Source organism: Acinonyx jubatus, chromosome B3, assembly GCF_027475565.1.
Source record: "Acinonyx jubatus isolate Ajub_Pintada_27869175 chromosome B3, VMU_Ajub_asm_v1.0, whole genome shotgun sequence".
Lineage (NCBI taxonomy): Eukaryota > Metazoa > Chordata > Mammalia > Carnivora > Felidae > Acinonyx > Acinonyx jubatus.
The window spans coordinates 72,738,526-72,764,165 of record NC_069386.1 but is presented as its reverse complement, the minus strand read 5'-3'; the positions used below and the strand labels follow the sequence as shown (position 1 = coordinate 72,764,165).

Below are 25,640 nucleotides of genomic sequence, written 5' to 3'. Positions count from 1 at the left end.
TAGGCACCCCTAGGATTCTAATCTAATATACTTGATTTGTAGCTCTGGATTTGTATACATTCTTATTAAAATCTGTATTGTCACTTTCTATCCATATTTTTTATTACATAAATGATACAGTGATATAGATTTCACTCTGCTTCTTATTTTTCTCAGCACCATGTGTTCATATGTGCCTCTGCAACATCCCTGCAGCTCATTGCATTTCATTGTATTTTACTGCAAGAATCATAGCTTCTCCAAGTGCTGCCTTACAGGACAGAAAAATCAAGATGGAGCTGGGACATCCTTGTTGTTAAAAACATTCAGATTAACATATAATTCTGGAAAAGCAAGCAGGCCAGCCCAAAGGAAGCAGACTCATCATCTAAAGAGCAATGATTATGCCCAGTTGAACAAGTAGTCTTAGAAGAACTTTGACTTCCCACTGATCCTGCGCAGCACTGATTAGCTTTCCTCCAATCTAAGTCCAAACACTCCTGAAAACTTCAAGGAATTCCAAAAACGAAGCTATATAATTTCTGAAGCAATGTGATAACAAATAAAGAAACAAATAAATAAATTGAGGTGCTGTGTGTGAGAACACAATCCCTCCCAAGAACTGGTATCCATTGGCAATGGAAGCCAAGTCCTTTGGCTTTCGCAAAAATAAGAGACTGCATGAAACGTTTTGGCAGCAAATGAGAAGTAGAACACTTAGCTCAGACATGCATACCTCACATTTGTGCCAATGCCTGTGGCCACAAGCAGAGGTGGCTCCAGCAGGAGTTTCATCTTTGGACAACCTTGGCAGAGCCAGGAGTTCTTACAACATCAAAATGGAGCAGAGAGGAATGTGTCCTACCACAGGATAGTCATAGAAGGAGCTAGTCACTTACCTCCTTCCCTAGTGGGTTCTAAGTAGCTAAGAGGAGACAGAATCAAAGCCAAGGTCACCTTCACACCGTTAGTACTGAATTGGAGAGCAAAGCTTGCTACCACTGCCTCTCTAAATTGAAGGTAATTGGCAGAGTAGAGTTGACCTGATGTACCCAGCAAGTTTTAGGTAAAATGTCTCTAACCCAGAGCAGAGACCTGGATGGATAGAGCAGAAGCAAGCCCTGCTGGCTGGAGACTCAAAATGTTACTTGAGCCTGCCACGTCTAAGTGCAGGTGGCCCAAGGGAAGGAGACAGGGCACTCTGCCTTGCTTGTGTAAGCCCCCACCAGTAAAGTGGACCAATCAGTTTAGCTATTCTTCAGACTACAGGGAGAGATAAACAAGGCAGTGGAGTGAAGGGTGGATGTTTCCTCACCAACATTTGTGAAAGGGCTGAATTACTGTACAATGTGTCCTCTTTTATGAACAAAAGCAGGAGTATGTAGAAAAGATGAGAAAGGTCCCTCCTGTATAAGTCTGTGAGGCCCGTGGAGCATCTTGGGAGCTGATAGGGTAGAGCCAAAGAAATAATGATTTGTGACTCTTGTTACGACCCTTCTTCTACACACAGACATCTAGATAGCTTCGAAATCCCAGTCCATATTTTGGAGGCCCTACCGAAGGGATTCTAACATTGTAAATTCCGGTGCTTCCCAGGTGGCTGTGAGATTTCCTGCTTCTCAGTTTCAGGCATGACTCCTAATCATGGTGACAAAATGCTTTATCGCTGGGGCCTTAGGATTCAGACTGCCCTTTCATGAGTCTCAAGATGCCAACCAGGGGAGAGTAGGGGAAACCTCTTTGCCTAGTTGGAGCCCACGGATGGACCACTGAGGCCCTGAAACATCAGGCAGAGGAGCCTACTGAGCTAAGGGGTGGGATGATTTACACTCTCTTCAGAAGGATCAGGAGTATATCTTGGAAGCTCATCTGGAAAGTGACATTTATGGACACTAACTTGTCTCCACAAAGGAAATCCTTTGCAGACATCCTCTCCCTCACTCCCCAGAGACCTAGGAAAAGTTTCCTCGGAGTGGGACTGAAATAATAGAATAGGCGATTGGGCAGGCAGTTAAGCCCATGATAGCAGCCACACTGTAGACATAGTGCAGAAATGACCAATTTTGGGGATGGAAGAGAAAAAAAAAGTAAGAGAGCAACAGGCTTGGAGGCTAGATGGAGGCTACAATTGGGGAAGAATCCTTGAAGACCCTACTGAGTATTTGAGCATGTGGAGAGCAGCAAGGACCTGCTTGTTAAATTCCTAAATGCCCCAAAGGCAGGAAAATGGAACCTCAGCATGTGCGTTGATAATGAAGAAACCTACAGAGGCACAAGAGAGAGGGACTACTTACAAGAAGGGGGGAAGCAATATAGCAGCTCTAGGATAGAGAGATGAGAGTCTGAGTTTTGTTTGTTGGTTGCTTTTGTCTTTAAAGCTACAGATGTGGGGGGGGGGGGTGGCGTGTGGGCGGCTCAGTCGGTTGATTGTCCAACTCTTGATTTCAGCTCAGGTAATGCATGGGATTGAGCCCTGCCTTGGGCTCTGTGGAACGTGGAGTCTGTTTAGGATTCTCCCTTTTCTTCTCCCTCTGCCCCTCCCCTGCTTGAGCTCTCTCTCTAAAGTGAAACCAATCAATCGATCAATCAAGTTGCAGATAAGGGAGAAGATGGTTTGTGGAATGAGGTGTGCAGAGGGGGTGGAGAGGGTAGGATCCCCAGGGGATATGGAAGGGTTCCCTTGCAGAGGAAAGATACACCTATTCCCACCGATGCCTTCCAGAGAAGAATAGAAGCAAACACCAGTATATCTTGAATAGAGTGGGGAAAGTTGACACGTAGCATCTTATTGCCACTGTTCTCTCTGTGAAGTATGCAACAAGGTCATTGCTTAAAGTGAACAGAAGTGAAGCTGTGGGGAAGCGATGGCAGTTTTAAAAGGCCATTGGGGAAAACAGTGAGAGACCTGAGGGGCTGAGCCAGCCAAGGGAGGGGCGTGAGGGAAGGGTCACAGCAAGGCATTAGTGCAAAGTGGTGGGGCCGGTGGTGAGAGCTCGGGAGGAACTGGACAAGGGCTGGAGTTTCATAGTGACTGGACCAGAAGGGCAACCCTATGTGGGGTGAGGCTGGGGGTCTGAGCCAACTGCCCTTTGAGGGCCCCAGATTTCCCCCATTTTCTTTGCTCCCTGACAGAAACCTGATTCTGAGAGAGGCCATCACCTCATAATGATGGCAAGACTAAGTGGCACGTGCCAAAGGGAGCCAGAACTGAGACTATCATGACCTAGAGGTTACAGGATCAGGCAACACTGAGTGAGTCTGACAGAAAGCCAGAGAAGAGGGCATGGAGGTTATCAATCCAACCCCTTATTTGAGAGCTGAGGACACTGAGGCCCAGAGAGGTAAAGGCGGTAGCAGAAGGGGCTCTCAGAAGATGGCCCTTTCCTAACCCAGGATTATTTCTATGGCTCCCAGGCTGGGCATGGGGAGGGAGAGAACTGGGTGAATCTCTTCTTAGAGCCACCAGCCTTCCAAGGGACAAGCTCTTGTTCATGCTCCTGGGTGGGCCAGTGGGCATGACATTTACTTATCCACGCCTCAGCTTCTCAGGCCAAAAAAACAAAAAACAAACAAACAAAAAAAAAAACAAAAACACAAAACCACACACACACACACAAAACAAAAAACAAACAAACAAAAAAACCTCTCTTCTCCCACTTCTCAGGATACTCAAGTGCTGGTAACAAGGGTGGAGGAAGGGCTTCCTAAGGATGGGGACAGTGGAGGAAAGGGAACACTGACGTAGGGCCAGCATTTGTAGGCAAAGCAGCTGCTTGTATTTGCCAGCCTCACAGGAAGACAAGGTTAAGAGTTTCAAAACAAGTTAATGGCCAGTAAAAAAAGATCAGGTAGATTATACCTCAGTAACTGCTCAGCAGCAATTCTGTCCCATAACCTATCATGCCCTACACTAGATCTGTCTCAGAATTCTGTTTGTCAACTAGCACCTGGGGCTGGGACACCCCCGAGGTGGACTTTGTTCTCCTATCCAATCACCATCTGGTTCCCAGGGCAAAATGTGGTATCTATACCCAGAGTGAGAGCTTCCAGTCCTGGTGGGGGACATCAAGGCCTCAAAGAGAAGCCAACCCCCACAATGTTCTACAGATGATGTAGCTGGTGCCTAGAGAGCCCAGGAAGGGCATAAGTCCCCATGGTCCTCTGGCTGCCCTGCCTCCATGGAAGGAGGACAGCCCTGAGGTCTTGGCTCTTGTGCTAATGAACTCTGACCTGTGGCCCCGCTAACTTGGCTGGAGGCCCAGCATACCCTCCACCCCTGGATCCCATTTCAAGGGATATAGTGGGGCCCTTCCTGCCCTCCAGATCCCAGATCCTGGGCTGTGCAACCCCAGATACTGTGAGAGGAAGGGCCCATGAACAAGCATGCAGTCAGACAGTCCTGTCTCCTCTGCAGAGACCACCTTCCACTGCATCCATAGAGATTTTTTTTTAATGTTTATTTATTTTTGAGAGACACAGAGTGCGAGCAGGAGAGGGGCAGAGAGAGAGGGAGACACAGAATCCAAAGCAGGCTCCAGGCTCTGAGCTGTCGGCACAGAGCCCCATGCAGGACTTGAACTCACAAACCACGAGATCATGACCCTGAGCCAAAATCGGATGCTTTAACCAACTGAGCCACCCAGGCACCCCCCTACTACATCTATAGAGATTTTTCTTTAAAAGAATTTTGCAGTGCCAGGTTATCTTCAACCTGAAAAAATTCAGAGGGTCAGTACTAGATAAGGTTGTGAAGGGCAAAACAGAGACTGCCCTTGGCAGAAGTGTGATTCTGTACAGAGAAGTGAGAAGTGGCCGGTCTCAGTGTCTGCAGGCCTGGGTCTCAGAGTGAGCAGCCTAAGCATGTGTCTCGGGGAGCGTGGCTAGGCCGGGAAATGCACAGGGTGTTTGGCCTGGGAACTACTGAATCCTCACAGCAAGGCTGAAGTCCTAGAGATGGGCAGTTCACCGGCATCCCCTTTGGTGCCAGCTCCACAGCCAAGGACTTGGTAAATAGCAGGGCAGTTTTGCTGGCAGTGCATGCCCCCAACATCTAGGAAGGAACATGAATCGGAACAAATACACAATAGGTGGGAGGAGAGGCTCCGGCCAGACCTCCTGGGCTGTGGAGGATGAACCTGCTCACTTCTAGGCCCTGCTCAGACCTTTCTCCCAATCTGCCCCTGGGAAGTACCAAGGAACAAAATCTGAGCAGGAGCTGGGTGAAGCCTGGGCTTAAAGAAAAGTCAGCCAGGCAGAGGCCATGTTTGCCCATGTTTCCTTGACCCAGGGAGAGGAGCTTCCGGGCCGGGTCGGGGAAACTGGGCTGCAAAGCCCTGAGGCCGGATCCCTGCTGTACCAGGAACCAGCCAACCTAGGGCTCAATTTCCTCATCTGCCACATGGAATATGTGAGCTCTGCTATAGATAGTCACAAGAGTGTTTTGTAGGGACACTGAGAGCCTATACTGCCCCCTGGTGTGAATTTCTTTTCCTTTCCTTTCCTTTTTTTTTTTTTTTTTCCTGTTTTTCCCCTCGTGTGAATTTTAAAAAGAACTCTCTAATGTACACTACAGCTCCACAGAAGCCTGACTTGGTAAATACAAATGTTAGAGGCATCTCCTTTCTTCTGGCAAATGTAGTGCCCGGTCACAGTGCGTGGCTCAGCAGGGAGAGCGTAGACTGGATTTCAGCCCCAGCTTGTCCCTGGGTTTGATTCTCTTGCATGGTGAACAGCCTCATAATCATATGTAGTCGTCCCGGGGTTGTGGGGACTGGATGAGATAAGGGCAATGAGCATAATTTTAAATGTGGGCAGGATGGCATTCAATTCATTTGAATTTTATTACAACACAGGATTAGTATTCACTTCCCCTACACCATGGCATCTACCACACCGCCCTTTCCAAAGCTCCCCACTCACTGTTTGAGGTGAGCAGTGGTGATCAGCACCACAGAGCCTTCCCTGTGAGGAGACAGACAGGTGTGACAAGGTAGAAGGTAGGCATAACCGAGAAGCCCAATGCTTCCAGAAAATGGGCTCCCAAGTGCTGAGGAGGCAGAACTGAGGCATGAGAAGAAGGGAGAGTGGAGATGGTGCCAGGGTCTCTGGGGAGGTAGGACCTGGGAGGGTGCTGCCACAGTTTCCCTGGCTGGGAAATCCAGGACTTGCTGGAATCAGTCCCGTGAGCAGAGATCAATAAGCAGCTAGATCTCTGGAGAACAGATCCAGGAATATGGAGCCAGCCATGTACAAGGTCAGAGTAGCCCCAGGGAAGGCCACTCCCATAGGAGGGGAAATGCATAGAGTCACCCAAGTTCCAAGTCTGAATTGAGAGCAAGAGCAGGAACTAGTTGCTGATGGTCACAGGAAGAGATGAAGAGCAAAAGTAGGGAGAAAGTTGGCGAGCAGGGGAAATACTTCCTCTGGCCTCTTTGGAGGGGTTAAGCACTCTGGGTTATACCATGAGGCCCCTGTCTCTTGCAGCTGCCTCTGCCATTCTCAAGGACAGAGCACATCAGAGATGACCAGGGGCTCCTCTGTGGGTTTGGAATCTTCCCTCCACGTTCCCTCCAAATGTTCCCTTTCACTGTGTTGGCCACATCCCCTGGGGACCCTAAAGATGTGGTTCAGGAGGTGACAGGAGATGGGTCTGGCATCCAGACCTGCTATCTTTGGGCTACTCTACTTAGTGGCCCCTTCTCCAAGGGTCCCCTTGGCGTAGAGGGAATCAAGGCAGTCACCCCAACTCCATGGACCCTCCCTACCCTTACTTCCTCTTGTCCATGTATGGCAGCAGCCAGCTCGGCAGCAGGACTGGGCTTTCACCTTCATGTCTGGGATCTGAAATCAGAGGAGGGGGCAGAGGGGATCTGTGAGGTACCCTGGCCTCTCTGTCTTGCAGTTCCACAGGCCAGATTGGCTGTGGAAGGGAGCTGGGGGTGTGCACTGCTCTTCTCCATGTGGCCCCAGAGTGGAAGAAGAGAAGGGGGCTGAGGGGCCTGCTCTGTCCACCAGGAATTCTTAGCCTAAGAACCCCCTCACTGTTATTCACTGCACAGATTCTCTGCAGGGCACATCACTCTCCAGAAAAGCACATCGGTGAAAATAGTATCAGGAAAGGACATTAGGAAAGCTGGTGTATTAACGTCTGCTTTCATAAGGAGAGTGAGAATTCAGACTGTGTAAATACCCACAGTTCTGTGTGGGGCACTGTTCAAGGCTGGTGCTGAAATTTGAGTGTCCTATAGAAGCTGGAGGCTGGGCTGAGGAGGGTGAGCAAGAAGCTAAGCCAGGAAGGCCAGGGAATGTGAGAACTGAACAGAGAAGATGGGTCAGGGTCTAAGGACAGAACAGCAGGGCTGGTCAGAAGAACAAGACTCCATGAGGAGGAAATGGCTCACCCTGACCATTGGACCCATCTCTACTGACAGTGTCCGGAGAGGGGGTGGGCCAGGACTGTGCAGACCCCCCTTCAGGGGGCCTTCAGACAGCAGGAGCAGCAGGAGCCCCTAGAATGCTTGGTGGGCTCTAGTGGGATGGCAGGTGTGGATGGGGGTCCCTCCTCTCTGCTGTGTCTGTGGATGGGTAAGGTGTCCCTGGGACAGCCAGGGTAGATCAGAGTGGGTGTCGGTGAGTCCAGACTGAGACAGCCTCAGAACCCTGAGGCAGCAGAGAAGCTCTGGCCCAGAGCAGGGTGTGTCCCTTCAGATCTTGGAAGAGATCTGCGGTATCATTGGCCACCTGGGCAGACTGACCCAGGTGCCTCCACCCAATGGAACTAGGGACTGTGGGCTCCCAAGATACACGGGTAGCAGCTGGGAACATTGCAGGTGTGTGAGCAGAGATGGGAGACAGGGAAAAACCTCCCAGCTCCATGCTCCCCAGGCCTCAATTTGTCCCATACTTGCCCATGGCCCCCAGGGTACCCCCACACCAGGGGGTTGACCTCAGTGTTACACACCCCCACAGTGCTCCTGGGCCTGGGACGAGGCAGAGGAAGCACAGAGGATGAGGAAGAGTCGAAACTCTGGATCAGAAACCTTCTCCTTCCCTCCACAGTCATCTGAGAAGGCTCCCTGTCGGATGGGTCCTAGAACACTGAGCAGCATTTCTGCAGCCTCCAATGGGGCCTCATGCTGATTTCTCTCACCCTAACACTTAACTCTGAGAGAAAAATGGACAGTGCCTAAGTCACCACCCTGTACTTGACCTGAGCTCCGTGTTCCCAGCCCTGCTGAGCTCTCTCCTCTCCCCCTCTGTCCTTCCAGGCAGACGGCTCTTCTTAACTCTCCCTCATTTCTGAAAATCTTCACTCTCCAAGCCCCATACACCTGGAGTCTCTTCTCTGGAAAACATATCTGGACAATCCCCACTCCCGCAGTGACCACGATGGGCTCCCTAACCTGGCATCTCCCTTGGTCCAGCCCACAGACCTGCCCCTGTCACAGACGTCGTCCCAGCTTCACTGGGCTTCCAGTGTCGGTTCCCTGCAGTGTCCCCCAGGTGCAGAGCCACAGTGGTGGTTAGGAATGTGGGTTTGGGAGTCAGGCAGACCTTGGTTCAAAATTATCCCTGCCACTTAACCTTTCCAGGTCTGTTTCCCACCATAAAGCTGTTATAACAACATCGAGTGCTTCACATACTAATGTGACAGGGTGTTAGTATATGCCTGGCACATAGTAAATATTCAAAAATATGTTAAGGAGAGGAGCATTTTAACTTAGAGCCCTCCTCCCCCAGACTGGATCTATGTGTTTTCATCTCAACCCTCAGGCCCCTGTGGTCCCTCACCGTGGCCATCAGCTGCTCCCAGCCTTTGGCCTTCCCCACGTGGCACACGGTGCCCACCACGCTCAGCCCCTCCCCCTGCAGTGCCACCACTGCCCGGTCCACGTTCTGCTGCTTCCGGCTGCTGACCACCACGTGACCCATCCCAACCCATGTGCAAAACCCCTCCCACCCTCCTCCTGGGATCCTGATCTTAATACATTCTCCTGCGTCCCAGCCTCCAAATCTTTTGAGCAGGAAAGAAGAACTAACATTTATAGGCCTAAACACCATCCTATTATCCACTCTACCATAAAGGCATTATTATCCAATTACTATCATATTTTACAGAAGTGGTTAAGTAAAGTCAAAATTGCTCAGGTAAATAAACGTGGAGCCCATTCAAATCCAGGTCTGAGTCCGAAGCACCTGCCCTTTCCACCTTCTTACTTGGCTCCTGGGATACAGGAGAGTTTAATGAGAGAGCTCACCCTTGGAAAGATGATGATTACCAGAGCTGGTGATGGAATGGGGGGATTGGACAGGGACGTGGGAGAAGGGAGTTGATGGCAGAGCCCACCCTGTAATGGGGACACTGCATCCTTTGGCACACGCCAGCCAGGGTCTCCCATTTACTCACCCCTTTGTGGGCCCAGTGACCACAGCCACTTTATCAGCCAGCACACCACTCCTGCCTGCCTTGCTGCTGTGCATGCTCACTGAGAGAGAGGCCAAGGAGCAACGAAGAGTCCTAAAGTCCGTGATGCAGCCCCAGGCATGGTGGCCAGTTGTCAGGCCTCCCTCTTGCTGAACCCAACCCCAGGAAGGCAGTTGGCATGGTGGAAGCTGTGTCTTTATGGTGGTGTCTCTGTGGTATCTCCCATGGATCCCCTAAACTCCCTGCAGTCTCACAGGGAATATGCAGAGTGGTCCTCAACCCAGCCCTCAGACCAGCTTCCCACTTCTCAGTGGACCACTCCATCATCAGAGCGAACATGGTCACACCCAAGTGGTTCTTGTTTAGAGGGTCACCAAAGTCCCATGCAAGGAGCAGAGCTCACTTCTCCATTCCTTGCCCCCCACCCCCGCCACCCCCCCACCGCATTACCTGACCACATCCCTTGTTCTGCTTATCTCTTGTTTCTATCCTTCCTCTACATTGTGTAGCCATCGCCCCAGCCCCTGTCTTCATTTTCTCCTCATGTTATGGCAACTTCCTCTTCCCACCATCCTCACCTCAGCCCGGACCCCAGACGTGTCTTCTCTATGGGCCTCAGGGACCACGTTATCCCCTCCTCTCTGATGGCTCTCATCCAGCTGTGGACAAAGCCCAGCCACTCCCCTTGGCTTGTAGACTTTCCTAGGGGTGCTCCAGGCAGCCCTCCAGGCCTCTCCTCCCTACCCCCACCCCCACTGACCCCAGGCCATGCCCTTGGAACAGCTCAGGCCCATTGCTCCAAGATCCCACTGGGAGTTTGCTGTCCTTCTCACAGCCTTGTCTCAAAACAAGTCTCCCTCCTAATGCCGCCCTGGTTCCGCTCCCTCTCCTTCCAGCTTCCCCTGCCTCCTGGAGAAGATTGGAAAATAGTAATAACGATAATAATGGCTCTCTTCTATTGAGCATTTTCCCTGGGAGGGGCTGTCGTGCTAAGCATTCCACATGCATTTTCTTCCGTCATCTTCTCCTTGGTCCTGTGAGGTAGACATTGTTATTATCACTCCCATTTCAAAGATGAGGATACTGAGGCTCAGAGAAGTTTGCTAACTTGCTCAAGCTCTCAAAGCCATAAGGGGAGGAGTACTGACTCAGCCAGAGGCCAGTCAGAATTCAGGTTCAATACGTCCTCTCACTCCTGGCAGTGCAATCCTTGGGTCGACCTTTCCTGAAGACCTACAAATGATCTTTCTATCCTTGTTACCCTAAGAAGTCACTTACTTTTGACGTGTAGAACACTTGTGGGTAAAAAAAAAAAAAAAAAAAATCTATCAAAGAAAATCCTTATAAAATTTCATTTAAAGGGTTGACTGATATTTCTAAAATCTATTTAAGCCATTTTTTAGTTTGAAGAAGCATCTATTCTTTTGTACCATTCAACTCCTGCTTCTTAAGAAACCAGGCTCATGCTCAGTCTTTTGTCTGTGAGATTCAACAAGTGGTGCCTGGGGACAAGCAACATAAAAGCCTCCTCTCTGCCCTTGGGACATGTATGGTCTCATTTGATCCCATGGGAAGTGATTAACAATAACGTGACAGTAACTAGTCAGATGTCCAAATGTCTAGTGTAAGGGCCAAGTGTGATCCCCCAGGGATGGAGGGCAGGAAGGGCCTATGCAGGAAGAGGCTTGAGGAAAGAGCAGGATATATTTTGGTGGAGAGGGCTGTGGGGCCCTCCGGGCACCATTCACTTGTAGAATGGTGAGGTGGGAATGTTCACCAGCTAGGACAGAGGAGTGGGTGCTGTGGGCTGAATGTCTGTGTCCCCCCACAAGTCATATGTTGAAACCTACCCCAACATGATGGGATCAGGATGGAGTGCCTTTGGGAGGTCATAGGATTAGACAAGGTCATAGGGTAGAAACCCTCAAGAATGGGATCAGTGCCCTTGTAAGAGTCATGGGAGAGCTTGCTTCCTCTCCCTGCTCTCTGAGGATATGAGACGTCAGTCCCCTGCAGTGGGGAGGTAGGCCCTCGCTGGAACCCGACCACACTAGCCCCTGATCTCAAGACTTGTAGCCCCCAGAATGGTGAGAAATACATTTCTGCTGTTTTTAATCAGTCCCGCTTATGGTATTTTGTTATAGCACCTCGAACAGACTAAGTAAGGCGTGATCCTTGTTAGGGAAGCGCTGATCTCCTTCAGTGTGATAAATGACAAATCATCATACTCAAAATTTATTCTAGGTCCCAGTTAATAGAAGTGGCTACTCACTCTTCTTCTATAGTCCATCTTTTATACATTTAATTTTCTTCCCCATTCTGGATGGTCCGTCCTATTCTTTTACAGTGCTCTCAAGAACCCTGCCCAGGAGGAAAGCTACACTTGTCATATAACAAGTTCATTGTCTGAAAATGGTCATGGGACCCCACTCTTGGCTGCCTGGACAAATTGCCAGCTGGGACCTAAGACTCCCCCTTCCCCGGTGGAAAATGTGCGATGTTCTCTGACGCTGAACTTGTGGTTTTTTCCAACACCAAACACTTGTCATTCTTCCACACCAATCTCCAGTTCTCTGACACCAACTGTGTGTCCAACAATTCCATCCAATTTTGACATGAACAGGAGTTAGCGCAGACCCTATGAGGTAAGGACTCGGCCCCACCAGACTGCCCCACTTCAGATGCCAGCTACAAAGAGAGGGACCAAGAATGACTCCAGAGTCTGAAGCGTGGGCAGTTGGAAGAATGACATCACCATCATCTGAGGTAGAGAAAACTGCAGCTAGAACACATTTGGGGGAAACAGGAGGAGTTTGGTCTGGAGACCGTATTAGTTACCCAATTTCCACATAACAAAATACACTGATATTTGGTGACTTCGGACAACAATCATTTATTATCTCAGAGTCTCATGGGGCAAGAATTCAGGAGTGGCTGACCTGGTGGTTCTGGCTTGGGTGTTCTTATAAGGTGGACGTCAGGATGTCAACAGCCTCTCTGTCTCATACCTCACATCCACTCTGTCAGGAAATCCTATTGATTCTACCCCTCTCTCTCTATCGAAATGTAATACTGTCACCACTTGCACTGCTACCAGCTGGTGGGAGCCACCGCTAGCTCTCTCCCTTCTATCCTAGCCTGCCTAAAGTCCCTCCTCGACATAGGGGTCTAGTTATCCTTAAACACATCAGCCAGAGCACATGATTCCTTTTCTTTCTTTCCTCCCTCCCTCCTTCCCTTCTTTCTTTCTTTTTTTCTTTCTTTCTTTCTTTCTTTCTTTCTTTCTTTCTTTCTTTCTTTCTTTCTTTCTTTCTTTTAAATGTTTATCTATTCTGAGAGAGAGAGAAAAGGTACGTGTAAGTGGGGGTGGGGCAGAGAGCAAATCCCAAGCAGGCTGCATGCCACCAGCACCAGCCCAGAGCCCAAAGCGGGGCTCTAATCCATGAACTGTGAGATCATGACCTGAGCTGAAATCAAGAGTCAGACACTTAACCAAATGATCCATCCAGATACCCCCAGGTGATTCCTTTTCTTGAAGACTTGCAGTTTTATCATTCAGGGTAGAAGTCTGTCTTAGTCCACTTGGACTGCTATAACAAAATTACCATTGACTAGTGGCTTCTAAGTGACAAAACGTTCATTTTCTGCCATCTGGATGCTGGGAAGTTCAAGATCAAGGTGCTGGCAAATTTGGTGTCTGGTAATGGCTAGCCTGCTGGTTCATAGACAGCTTTCTCAGGCTTCTTTCATAAGGGCACTAGTCCCATTCATGACGTGAGGGCTCTACCCTCATGACCTGAGGACATCCCAAATGCCTCACCTCCTCATACCATCAACTTGGGGTTCATCTCAACATACGAATTTTGAGGAGACACAAACATTCACACCATAGCAAAGTCCAAATCCTTACCATGTTCTAGAAGGGTCTAAATGTACTGTGCTGTCTCCTTACTTCTCTGACTTCATTGCTACTATCCTCCCAGCCACACTGGCCTTGTGTTCCTCAAACATGACAAACATACTTCTGCCTTAAGGCTTCTTCATTGACTGTTACCTCTTCCTGAAATGCCTTTCCCCAAGATATCTTCACACTTATCACCTTCCCCTTCTGCAAGTCTTTGCTTAAATGTCACTTCTCAATGAAGCCAAGCCTGGCCACTCTGTATTCCTCTATCCTTCTAGCACACTGGATCCCTCTTAAACCGCTTTACTTTTTCTTTTCCACTACACTATATTTCCAACATACTATTTAATTTACTTATTTATAATGTCTCCTGTTTATTGTCTATATCTCCTGCTAGAAAGTAAGCTCTTTGTCTTGTTGACTGATGTATCCCAAGTGCCTAGAACAGTGACTGACACAGAGTATGCATTCAATAAATATTTGTTGAATGAATAAGTGAATGAATAAATTAATGGGCCAATCTACATATCCCTATACAAGAGCTTTCTGTATTTGTGCACTTTTAATCTAAAGCTCTCAGTTTCAGTTATTTCAAACTTGTATACCTCAGGGAGAAAAACTTAAGAATGCTTCTCAGCACCTAACATTAGGGCCCACTAACTTCCTGCACTGACCTTCAGCAAGCAGAAATGCTAGGAAGTCAAGGGCAGGAGGGAAATCATGATCCTTAGATTCTCAAATTCTCAAATGCTCAAGCTAAAAGGCTAGCAGAAGAGGGGCATCTGCGTGGCACAGTTGGTTGAGTGTCTGATTCTTGATTTTGGCTCAGGTCATGATCCCAAGGGTCTTGGGATCAAGCCCCACATCAAGCTCCACACTGAGCATGGAGCCTGCTTAAGATTCTCTCTCTCTCTCTCTCTCTCTCTCTCTCTCTCTCTCTCTCCCCACTCTCCCCTCTCCCCTCCCCCCTCTCCCCTCTCCCCTCTTCTGCCCACCCCCCCCCAAGTGCATGTGTGTGCATGTGAGCATGCTTTTCTCTCTCTCTCAAAAAAAAGCAGGGGTGGGGGTGGGGCGGGGCTAGCAGAAGCTGACCCTGATGCAGGTGAGATAGAGTGAGCCTCTGCAGTGTGGACTGGGAGTTTCAGGAAATTAATGACAAAGTGTTATGGCAAGAAGAGATAAGAAACAGCTGTATCCATGGTTTCACACATCCCTGATCCCAAATGGCATGAAATAGAAAAATGTTGGCAATGAAACTACAAGGTGAGCCACATATTATTATTTCAATATGTAATCAATGTAAAAAGTTATTAATGATACAATTTACTTTTTTTCATACCAAGTCCTTGAAACCCAGTATGTAGTTTACATTTACCCCAGTTCTGAACTCATACTGGCCACATTTCAAGCACTCACTAGGCACATGTGGTTAATGACTATCCTATTGGATAGTACAGATATAGAACATTTGTCAGACCAGGACAATATATGAGATGTGTTCCTGTTGTGGTCCAGAAAAATGTGGTCAACGTTGCTATAACTCACCCTTCTGAGAGTTTTGAAACAGAGAACACTCTGTACCCATGGGCATCCACATAGATTGAATACTACATCCCAAATCCAGATCTATGCCTATGGAGGAGTTGTTCTCGTCTCCTGGTGTTCAGTGACAGGTGATCTAAAAGAACTGCAATAGCACAGAGAAATCTGCATGCTCTAAGCACACACATATATTGTCTAATTGTTAAAATTAGAGTAAATCTGGAAAGACCTAAACTCTTTGCTAGCAATTATACGAACCTTAGCACCCCACCCAAGACTGCAATTCAAAATATACAATATAGCTATATGTACCAGTAACTTTATCATTTTTAACAGCAGATAAATGCAAATAACCTTAATTCCTAATAACAGGGAAATGTTGGATATTTTTCCTTAATGAGATATTAGACAAACATTTATTATTTTTTTATTTTTGAGAGAGATAGAGAAAGGGTGAGAGCTGGGGAGGGGCAGAGAGGGAGGGAGAGAATGAATCCCAAGCAGGCTCCATGCTGTCAGCACAGAGCCTGATGTGGGGCTCAATCTCATAAACCTTGAGATCATGACCTGAGCTGAAACCAAGAATCAGATGCCTAACCGACTGAGCCACCCAGGTGCCCTGTATTTATTATACAGACATTTAAAATGAAGTTTTAAAATATGTATAATAGTATGGGGAAAAAACTTAAAATACTAAGTGGAAAATCAAGACACAAAATTATGTATGCAAATATTGGACTAAAATTATATTAAGACAAAAAACAGATACAGGAAAAAAGCAGAAAGTAAATATATCATAGTGAGATGACAATAAATTAAACCATACTTCTGCTTGTCTCTCCACATGAAATCACTAGATATTGTGAAAAATATTAAGAGAACAAAGAAAAAATTGGGAAAATTAATAAAAGGAAACCTCACTAAAGGGGAGTCAGGAGGCCAGAAGGGAAACTCTCAGCCCTACCACTCACTGACAATTGTAGACACCAACAGGAAGAGACTTACCTTGCAAGCCTATGCTACTTTACAACCCCACCAGAAGGAAGATTTTCTTTTCCCCCAGTAATGGTGCAGCCAATGAGAGACAGTCACAACTCAGCCAATGAGAAGCCATGATACTTCCAACTGCTCCCAGCTTCCCCCTTTCCTGTATAAAAGAGTGTTCCTCTCTTGTTCCTGGAATTTGCTGGTGGTTTTGTAGTAGTTTACATGTCCCGAGTTGCAATTCTCTACTATTCCTGAATAAACCCACTGTTGCTGATAAAATAACTGGCAGTTTTATTTTTAAGGTTAACAAAATCAATAGAAGCACATATAAATATGAAGTGGTGTTCTTGATGATCTAGAATTTGTGAGGAATGAGGAGCCATCTTAAAGATGGAACCATAGTCCCAAGTCCCAGAAAAGAGGACTCTGTCAAAAGATGAGAAGGTTATGGTGCTCTGAGCCAGGAAGCAGCAGACATGGGAGGCAGCAGGAGAGGCCAGTAGTCAGGGTGACTGTGCAGATGCTGTATTGGAAGGATGTTTCTTCTCTAGTCTCTGCCCTTCTGCCAGGCAGCCAGGAGCACAGGTGTCAGTTCCAATGTAAGAATGAGAAGGGAAGGGCACTGATCCAATAAATCAGAAGTCAGGAAAGAGGGAACAATGTCTCTGTAATCAGAAATGCAAAAGAAATGTTCAGGAACCAGTTGTAATATGTTAATAATCACAATAAAGGCAAATGAATTGAATTAATAGATTGAAAAGAAGAGCCTGTCAAAGTGTATTTAAAAATAATAATTGTACGCAGTTTACAAAACATATACCTAGAACAAAATGATGCAGGACATTTGAAAAGGAATAGGGAAAGATAACTATGTAAAATGCTAACGAAAAGAAAGCAAATAGAAATGTTAAAATCAGAGAAAACAGAATTCAAGGCAAGAAGCACTAAAAAGGGACAAATAAGGATAGTTTTTTATATTAATAAAAGGTACACCCCCCCCCAAGGTAATATGTTACGAATCTTTTGGGACCTGGCAGTGTAACTTCAAAGTTGTTAAATCCCAATCTTAGCAGATTAATTTAACACACCTATCTCTGAAATTAATAGTTCAAATTTTAAAAAGGCTATAGATTAATGTGATCCAGAAATGGAAACACATATGTAATTAAAACTTTTCTGACAGCTACATTAAAAAACAAAAGAAGCATATGAAATTTAATGTTTAATTATATCCAAAATGTTACCATTTAAATCTATAATGAATATAAAAATGATTCATTCTGCATACTGAGCGTTGGAAACTAGTCTGTATTCTATGCTTGAAGCCTGTCTCGTGGGGTGCCTGGGTGGCTCAGTCAGTTGAGCGTCAGACTTCGGCTCTGGTCATGATCTTGCAGTTCATGAGTTCAAGCCCCACGTGAGGCTATGTGCTGACAGCTTGGAGCCTGCTTCATATTCATAGTGGGAGCGCCCCAAGTGGGAATAAGTGCAAAGTTAGGGGAGGAAAATGGTAATGATGGGAAGATTTTAGAAGCAATCTGAGTCCCACATCAGGAGTGTCATTTCATGTTCAAGCCACCAACACAACCGTAATTCTCTATTTCACTCAGTGCATGTTTGTAAAGACTATAACTACTTATTTCAGTTGGTAACATACTCATCTGTATTTCTGACATTTGACATTAAATGCCTTTGAGACAGTGACTGCTTTTTGTGTGTGGTGTTAGCACCACACTCAGAACATTGTTATGCACTGCTAGGTGCTTAACAGATTAACAGAACAAACTACAATTCAGTGAAAGGGGCCCTCTTGTTCTCTGCAGAAACACCAATCAATGTACCTTCATATGCAATGAAATTTTCCAACACCTTCTCCTTGAATATCTAGTTTTTCTAAGTTTGCGGTTGGTCCTAGTGTTCTGTGATGGTTTGTTTAATTTTATAACCAAGTATTAAGTAGATATTACAGTAACATACTTACAGGGTACAAAATATTTTACCATGAAACCCATGTTTGTCTTTGGTTTTGCTGTTTTTACCATTAATATTATACCCTGAGCAGTCTTCCCAGCATTCGACAGTCTTAAAAAGTATGGTTTTTAGAAGATGTATATGTCACCTCATAAATGATCTGCAATTAGCAATTTCCCTATTGTTGAATTATTTACATTTTTTTCAGTTTTTCCTTATTACATATATGCTATGCTCATCTTTGTTGATAAAGCTTTGCTTCTCCACCTAATTAAATCTTTAGGCTAAAGACAGATAAGTAGCACTTCTAGGAGACAGGTATGAATAGTTTAAAGTCTTGAAGCAGCTGTCCAACTACTTTTCAGAAAGCCTGTATCATTTTATCCTTTAAAAAAATTTTTTTAATGTTTATTTTTGAGACAGAGACAGAGCATGATCAGGGGAGGGGCAGAGACAGAGAGGGAGACACAGAATCTGAAACAGGCTCCAGGCTCTGAGCTGTCAGCACAGAGCCCTACGCAGGGCTCGAACCCAGGAACTGTGAGATAATGACCTGAGCCGAAGTCGGACGCTTAACCGACTGAGCCACCAAGGCGCCCCATGTACCATTTTATCCTTAACAGCAGTGAAAACAGGAAACAGGACCCATTTCCTTTACTATTTGTAACACTGGCTATTCAAATTTTGCTTATTTTGGTATTGATGTGCACAGAAATTCAGAGTATGCAAGCCCAGTATGGTCATGTCTGGGTTACATGGCCTTGCAAAAGTCACTAGGCTGCCATTGTATTGGGGGCATAAACGTTCATAACTGTTGCAGCTTCTTCAGGAACTGTAAAATTTTATCTGTTGAAAACATCCTTCCTTAAACACATTGTCTTCTAGCATCCATTATTGCTGACAAATCTGATGCCAATCTAATTCTTATTTTTTGTAAACTACTTACTCTTCTTTCTGTGGATAAATTAACAAAAAGCTAAATACATTGTAACATATCCACTCAAGAGATTATTATGCAGGATTTCAAAATAATGAATCATGCATATATTATTTCTTTATATATTTCCTTATATATAAGGATGTTCCTTATATATTATCAAGTGAGAAAAGCAAATTGCAGAGAAATGGGTACCATTTTTACAAAAACAAATATCTGATAGAGAAAGACAAATACCATTATGACTTCACTTACATGTGGAATTGAAAGAACAAAAAAAAAACAAAACAAAAAAACAGAAACAGAGTCATAAATACAGAGACAAACAGGTGGTTGTCAGATGTGAGGGTGTGGGGAGGTGTGTGAAATAGATAAAGGTGATTAAAGGATATGAATTTCCGGTTATAGAATAAATAAATCACGAGGATGTGAAGTACATCATGAGGAAGATAGTAATATAATAAGTTTGTATGGTGCAGATGGTATGTACCTTATTATGGGAATCATTTTGTAATGTATATAAATGTTGAATCATGGAGCACCTGGGTGGCTCAGTCAGTTAAGTGCCTGACTCCTAATTTTGGCTCAGGTCATGGTCTCATGGTTATGAGATCAAGCCCTGTGTTGGGCTCCACCCTGGGCTAGAGCCTGCTTGAGATTCTCTCTCTACCTCTGACTCTGCCCCTCTCATGCTCGCACGTACTCTCTTTCTCGCTCTCTCTCTCTCAAAAAAAGTTGAATCACTATGTTGTACACTGAAACTAATATAATATTGTATATAGACCATACCTCAATAAAAAAGATAATATGAGACACCAAATAAATCCTTACGACTAAAAAAAAAATCAGCAACAAAACTCTATGTATTTGTAATCATACTTTGCATATATTTTTGAACATAGAGAAAGTTGCAAAAGGTAGACACCAGGCTTTTAGTTTCAGATTCCTTTTTATTTAGGAAAGAGGGTGAAGATTATGCCATACATTAATAGTGTTATTGCATAATCAAAAAGAATGAAACCTTGAGGGTATTATGCTAAGCAAAATAAGTCAGTCAGAGAAAGATAAATATCATTTCAGTCATCTCTGAAATTTAAGAAACAAAACAGATGAACATAGGGGAATGGAAGGAAAAATAAGATAAAGGGCAATATAAAAAAAGCAAAGCAGGCTGAGGAGGAGGATGCTTTTATCACGAAGGAGAAGAAGTAAAATATATATCTCAAAAAAAACTGGTATTGCATATTTACTTAAATTTGAATTTTCTTTACTGCTAGAAATTAATATCTTTTCATGTTATTGATCATTTTGATTATATGCTTCTGTGAATTTTTTATTTCATATTTTCCCCATTATTCTATTGAACTGTTTGGGGTCTGGGGGGAATCGATTTATAGGAGCTCGTTATATAATCAATTGTATGTGTTGCACATATTTGCTCCAGGGCTATCATTTGTCTTTGTTTATGGTGTCTTTTGCTATGCAAAAATGTTGAACTGTTATGTAGCCAAATATATTTATCTTTTGCATTTATCTTTCTCATTCATGAGCTCTGGGTTTCATGCCATATTTAAGAATATCTCATCCAGAGGTGCCTGGTTGGCTCAGTCAGTGAAGCATGTGACTCTTGATCTTGGGGTTATGAGTTCGAGCCCCAAGTTGGGTGTAGATATTACTTAAAGATAAAATCTTTTTTAAAAAAATCTCATCCAATTTAAGGTTATCCCTAAATATTACTCTAGATTTTAATTTTGTTTATGTTTTTATCTTTAAATTTTATGGGTTTTGTCATATAGATATATAGATATAGATATAGATAATTTCATACATATATTCACAACATATGTGACTGGACTGGCTGAATGCCAGATGCCAAAAATTGTTAACTTTTTACTATTTTTTAAAAATTATTGAACATTTAATATGCACCAAGTGACATACCAAGACCTGAGAATAAATAACTCAGATAAATAACACAAGGTCTCTTCCCTCTACATCTAATGGACAAGACTGATAAGTAACTACATATTTCAACACAGTGTGATGTGTGCATGATGGAGATAAATGTAAGACATAGATAGGAAAGGTCACCAATTCAAACTGGGGTGGTCTGGGACACTAATCCTTGACTGAATCAGGAAGGTAGTTAAATAAGTTAGCAAGATGGAAGGATGTATTTTCAAAGCACTGGGGGCATACATGCAAATGCATCGAGCAGAAAAAAGCAGGGAACATTTGGGGAAATCCAAATACTTGGTAAGACTAAAGCACCGAAAGAAAGTTGAATTGGTGGAAGATTAAGGTAGAAAAGTATGGCAAGCAGTGAAATTTGTAGCAGAAAATTAATATACACCCATTTGCATTTAGAAGAAATCTTTCACCCCACCTGGAGAAAGGGTTAAAGAGAAATGAGCCTGGAGGTGAGGAGAACATTAGAAAGAAGCAGTAGAAGCCCAAGTGAGAAATTATGAGGGCCTAAATCAGGGCCATTACCATCATAACTCCATTCACCGTGAGGTTACCTTGATGCTCCTGGAGTCATGCGATGCAGAGCCTACATAGTCCTGGACCAAACTAAGGCAAAAACAGTAAGAGATTCAGCTACGGATTTGAGAAATATTTGACAGAATTGGATGAAAGGCTAAAGAAGAGGTAGAGCCAGCAACAACACTCAGATTTCTAACAAAGACAAATACTTAAATGTGGTACCAGTCACTGTGACTGGAACGCAAGAAGAAGGGCGTATTTGGGTTGATAAACAGTGAGATTGGATTTGAGAGATGTTACTTTTGAGGATGTCTGAGGCAAGTTGAGAGGAGACCTCCAGTTGGCAGTGGACTATATGAGTCTAGAAGTCAAGAGTCAAAAGGTAAAGATCCTGAAGCTCTGGACATGAACGGTGTCACCCAGAGAGAACTTGTCTCATGAGACAATAAAAAGGTCAAGAGCATAACACTGGGAGCAAATCATTTTAGAGAAAAGCACTGGTCTGGAAAATAAATTAAGGAGAAACAAAAAAGTAGGAACAACCACCAAAAAAAAAAAAAAAAGCCAATGTCTCTTCAAAGTCAATGGAGGAGAATTTCAAAGAAGAAAAAAAAGTCATAAATAGCATCAAACTCAATAAATAGATCCAGGGAGTTAAAGATCGAAAAGGGTTCATCAGATTTAGAAACCAGAAAGTCAATGGTGAATGGCAAGAGCAGTTGTGGACATCCTGGGACCAAAGCCAGGTTGTGGTACATGGAAGATCGGATGGTCAGTTACTGTATGAGGCAGGAGCCTTTCTCTTACAAGTCAGAAATCCAACTCAAATTTATTTACCAAGAAAGGGATTTATTAGAAAATAATAAGTTTATAAAATTTATGAAAATTTATCAAAATAAAACTGACAGTTATTCGACCAGCAAGATGGGTTTATTGGGGAATAACAGAGAATTGCAATTTGGTACATGCAAGCTACAGCAAAACCATCAGCAAGTCTGGAGAACGAAAGAGAGGAACACTCTTTTATGGAGGAAAGGGGGAGTTGGGAGGAGCTCTTATAAATCCAACTGTTTCTCTCTTGGCATTGTGAAACAATAGCCGAGGCAGAATAATCTGTGCCTGTGATCAGGCTATAGCCCACTGTCTGACCCTGACAGCAGGAAGGATTACCTAAATCATATTCCAAGAAGAAGGTATGTGGGAAGGGCCCAAGGAATCTGGCTTCCTTCATTTCTCTGGCCTCTCAGGTGTCCCTGTGGTGTTCCCCCCACCGCTTGCCTTTTATGCTAATTTTAGAACAGGGCAGGAAAGTCTGGGTTTTGCAGTTCCACAAGAAGCATAAGTAACTAACTGAACCTTAGCAATCTTGCCGTGGGCAGAGGGGTCTCTATTAACAAAGCTGTGTGCTGTCCCCTTTCTGCTTTCAACCAGGTCAGTTCAGATCAAAGCTTGTTTCTGTTTTGTAAGACCTTTCTAAAAGCGGCAAGAAACAGCTGAGGGGATTCAGGGCGGGCCACCCCAAAATGTGCATATTGATTAGTTTGAATTAGAATTGCGTAAGAAACAGCCCATATAAGAAGGACACTCTGACCGTACTTTGTCTCCCTAAAAGCAGAAAAGAAATCTCCCCTGGGAAATGTACCCTCTTTGTGCCAGGAGGAAAGGGAACGTCCTTATCACCAGAGACAGGGAATTTGGAGCTGAAAAGACTGTGTAAACAAACCTTTTTACTTTCTCTCTAATTTACCCCCAGCTCTAACTTCTCTGTCTTGTCCATTCTTCACAAATTTATCCTTTACTTGTCAACACATAAAATAAAAGCTGCCTGCTTTGGTCACTTCTTTGGGCCTCATATCTCTGGGGTCCTGTAGGTATGAAATTAAATTTGTTTTTCTCCTGTTAATCTCTCTTTTGTTCCAGGGGGGTATCTCAGCCAAAAACCTAGGAGGATAGAGGGAAATTTATTTTTCCTCCTCTACGCAGCCAGTATTTTCTAATGTCCTGGACTGCAGCGAGGAATAGTTTAACCAGCTACGTCACTATCACATCACAAGGAAAGATGGCTTCTCACTCAGCCAATTTCACATTTTGGAGTCTCTGCCCTTTTAAATCTTGATTTGACTCAAAGGTCCATCTTTCTGTCTTATTTTTAGAAACATGCAATAACTTGCAGTGCAATGAAATGTAGAATTTAATTGGGCTTTAAAATTTAAAACCTTTTCAAGCCACTAGACAATGATGAACTTTGTAGATAGATTGACTTGTAATCGAAGTCCTACATAGCATGTTAGATGGGGATAAAGGCTAGGAAGAAAAATGAAGCCAGGGAAAGGAATATAGTAGAGGGGTGCAGTTTTTAAAAGGGTGTCACATAGAAAATGACATTTGCATGAAGACCTGGATGAGCAAAGGTTGCCAACCACGCAGGTATCTGTGGGGGAGAGTATTCCAAGGAAAGCGAACAGCAAGAGCAATTATCTTAATGTTGGAGCAAGCCTGTCCTGCTCACAGAGAAGCTGGGGCGCAACGTGGTTGAAGTGAAGTGAGCAAGGGGAGACTGGCAAATATACACAATGAACAGTTTCCCTATTTGGGAGCGCTCAGGCTTTTACCAATATTTTGATTTTATAAATAATTTTTACACTCAACAGTTCATAAACTATTTCTCTAGTATAGGCACCCATAAGTGGAAATCCTAGATTAAATGGATTGAAGTTTTGGGGGCGCCTAGGTGGCTCAGTCGATTGAGTCTCCAAAGCGATTGCAACTCAGGTCATGATCTCATGGCTTGTGAGTTTGAGCCCCACATTGGACTCTGCACTTGCAGCTCAGTGGAGCCTGCTTGGGAGTCTCTCTCTCCCTCTCTCTATCCTTCCCTGCATGTGTGCACGAGTGCATGCACACACACACACACTCTCTCTCTCTCTCAAAATAAATAAACCTTTTTTTTTTTTTTTAACGTTTATTTATTACTGAGAGACAGAGACAGAGCATGAGCATGGGAGGGGCAGAGAGAGGAGGAGACACAGAATCCTAAGCAGGCTCTAGGCTCCAAGCTATCAGCATAGAGCTCGATGCAGGGCTCAAACTCACAAACCGAAGAGATCATGACCTGAGCCAAAGTTGGATGCTCAACCGACTAAGCCACCCAGGTGCCCCTCAAAATAAATAAACTTTTAAACAAACAAACAAATAAGTGGATTGAAGTTCTTGACTTATAATACTAAATCACTTTCCCAAAAAGTTGCAGAGATTCCATCTCCACCAAAAATGTATGAATGTACTCATCTCATCCCTCGTCACGGTTAAATATTATCCTTTGAAAATCTTTGTCGATTTGTTGGGCAAAATGGTAAGGCATTGTGAGTTTTACTTATAGTTCCTTAATTATTAATTAAGTTGAATTTTTTCATATGTTTGTTGGCCAGTTACATTTCCTCGTTATGCACTATTTTTCATAAATTTTGCCCACTTGTCTGCTTAAAAATTATTTTTCTTGTTAATTTGCACACTCTCTTTGTTAAGCTTATTGTCTTCATTTGGGCTGCCATAAGAAAGTAGCTATAGACTGGGTCACTTACAAACAACAGAAACTTACTTCTCCCATTTCTGGAGGCTGTTGGTCTGAGATCAGGGTGCCAGCATGGTCAGGTTCTGGTGAAAACCCTATTTGCAGTTACGGATTGCTGACTTCTCATTGTGCCTTCACAGGGTGGAAAGAGAACAAGCTAGCCTTCTGTCCTCTTCTTAGAGGGCACTGAGCCCATTGTGGGGGCTTCATCAGGAGGACCAAATTACCTCTGAAAGCCTCCACCTCCAAAATACCACCACACTGGGGATTAGATTTCAACATGTAATTTTGGGGGAACGCAAACATTCAGTCCATAACACTTATTAAATCTCATGTATCAGTTTTGCCGGATCCCCCAAAATAATGTGAAGCCAGGGTCATGAGTATGCTTCTTGCTATCACTGGTCCATCACCATAGCGGGAGCCTCCTTGTAAGTATCGCGATGTGTGAGAACTCAGGCGCACAGAACAGGAGTTAGACTCTACATCTTGTCTCTCCCTTCCGAGGTCAACAAAACATCCTGTCTCCTTCCTCCAACCGTCCTTGCTGTCACTCGGTTCCCTCCTGCTACAACTTCCACTGTGTTTGCTGTTCAGCTCATTAATCCATATCTTACAGCAATCTTCCTCATTATAATGTGGATTCTTTTTTCCTCTACAGTGAGGGTCTTGTTTCTATGGTGATACAAGAGAAAGTCTGTGCAGAGGTGTTGCAACTGGAAACTTTCATTTACTATGAGAGGTAGTTAAAACTGACTGAGGTAAAGGGTCAGTGGAGATCCTGAAACTGTCCAGCTGAGGTCAAAACTTTGCGCAGAGTCAGTGGGAAAGCATTAAG

General features: G+C 44.6%; 1 long non-coding RNA gene across 12 annotated transcripts in view; it reads left to right on the top strand.

Annotated features, from left to right (window-relative positions):
• The window catches only part of LOC106979463 (uncharacterized), a 256,270-nt gene that overhangs the window by 136,369 nt on the left and 94,261 nt on the right, over positions 1–25,640 (top strand). The window contains exon 6 of one of the 12 annotated variants that reach the window (XR_008299304.1): positions 157–14,263. The exons of the other annotated variants lie outside the window; for them this stretch is intronic. This is a non-coding gene — a long non-coding RNA (uncharacterized LOC106979463). Of the gene's footprint in view, positions 1–156; positions 14,264–25,640 lie in introns of those variants that run through there. 12 annotated transcript variants of the gene reach the window in all.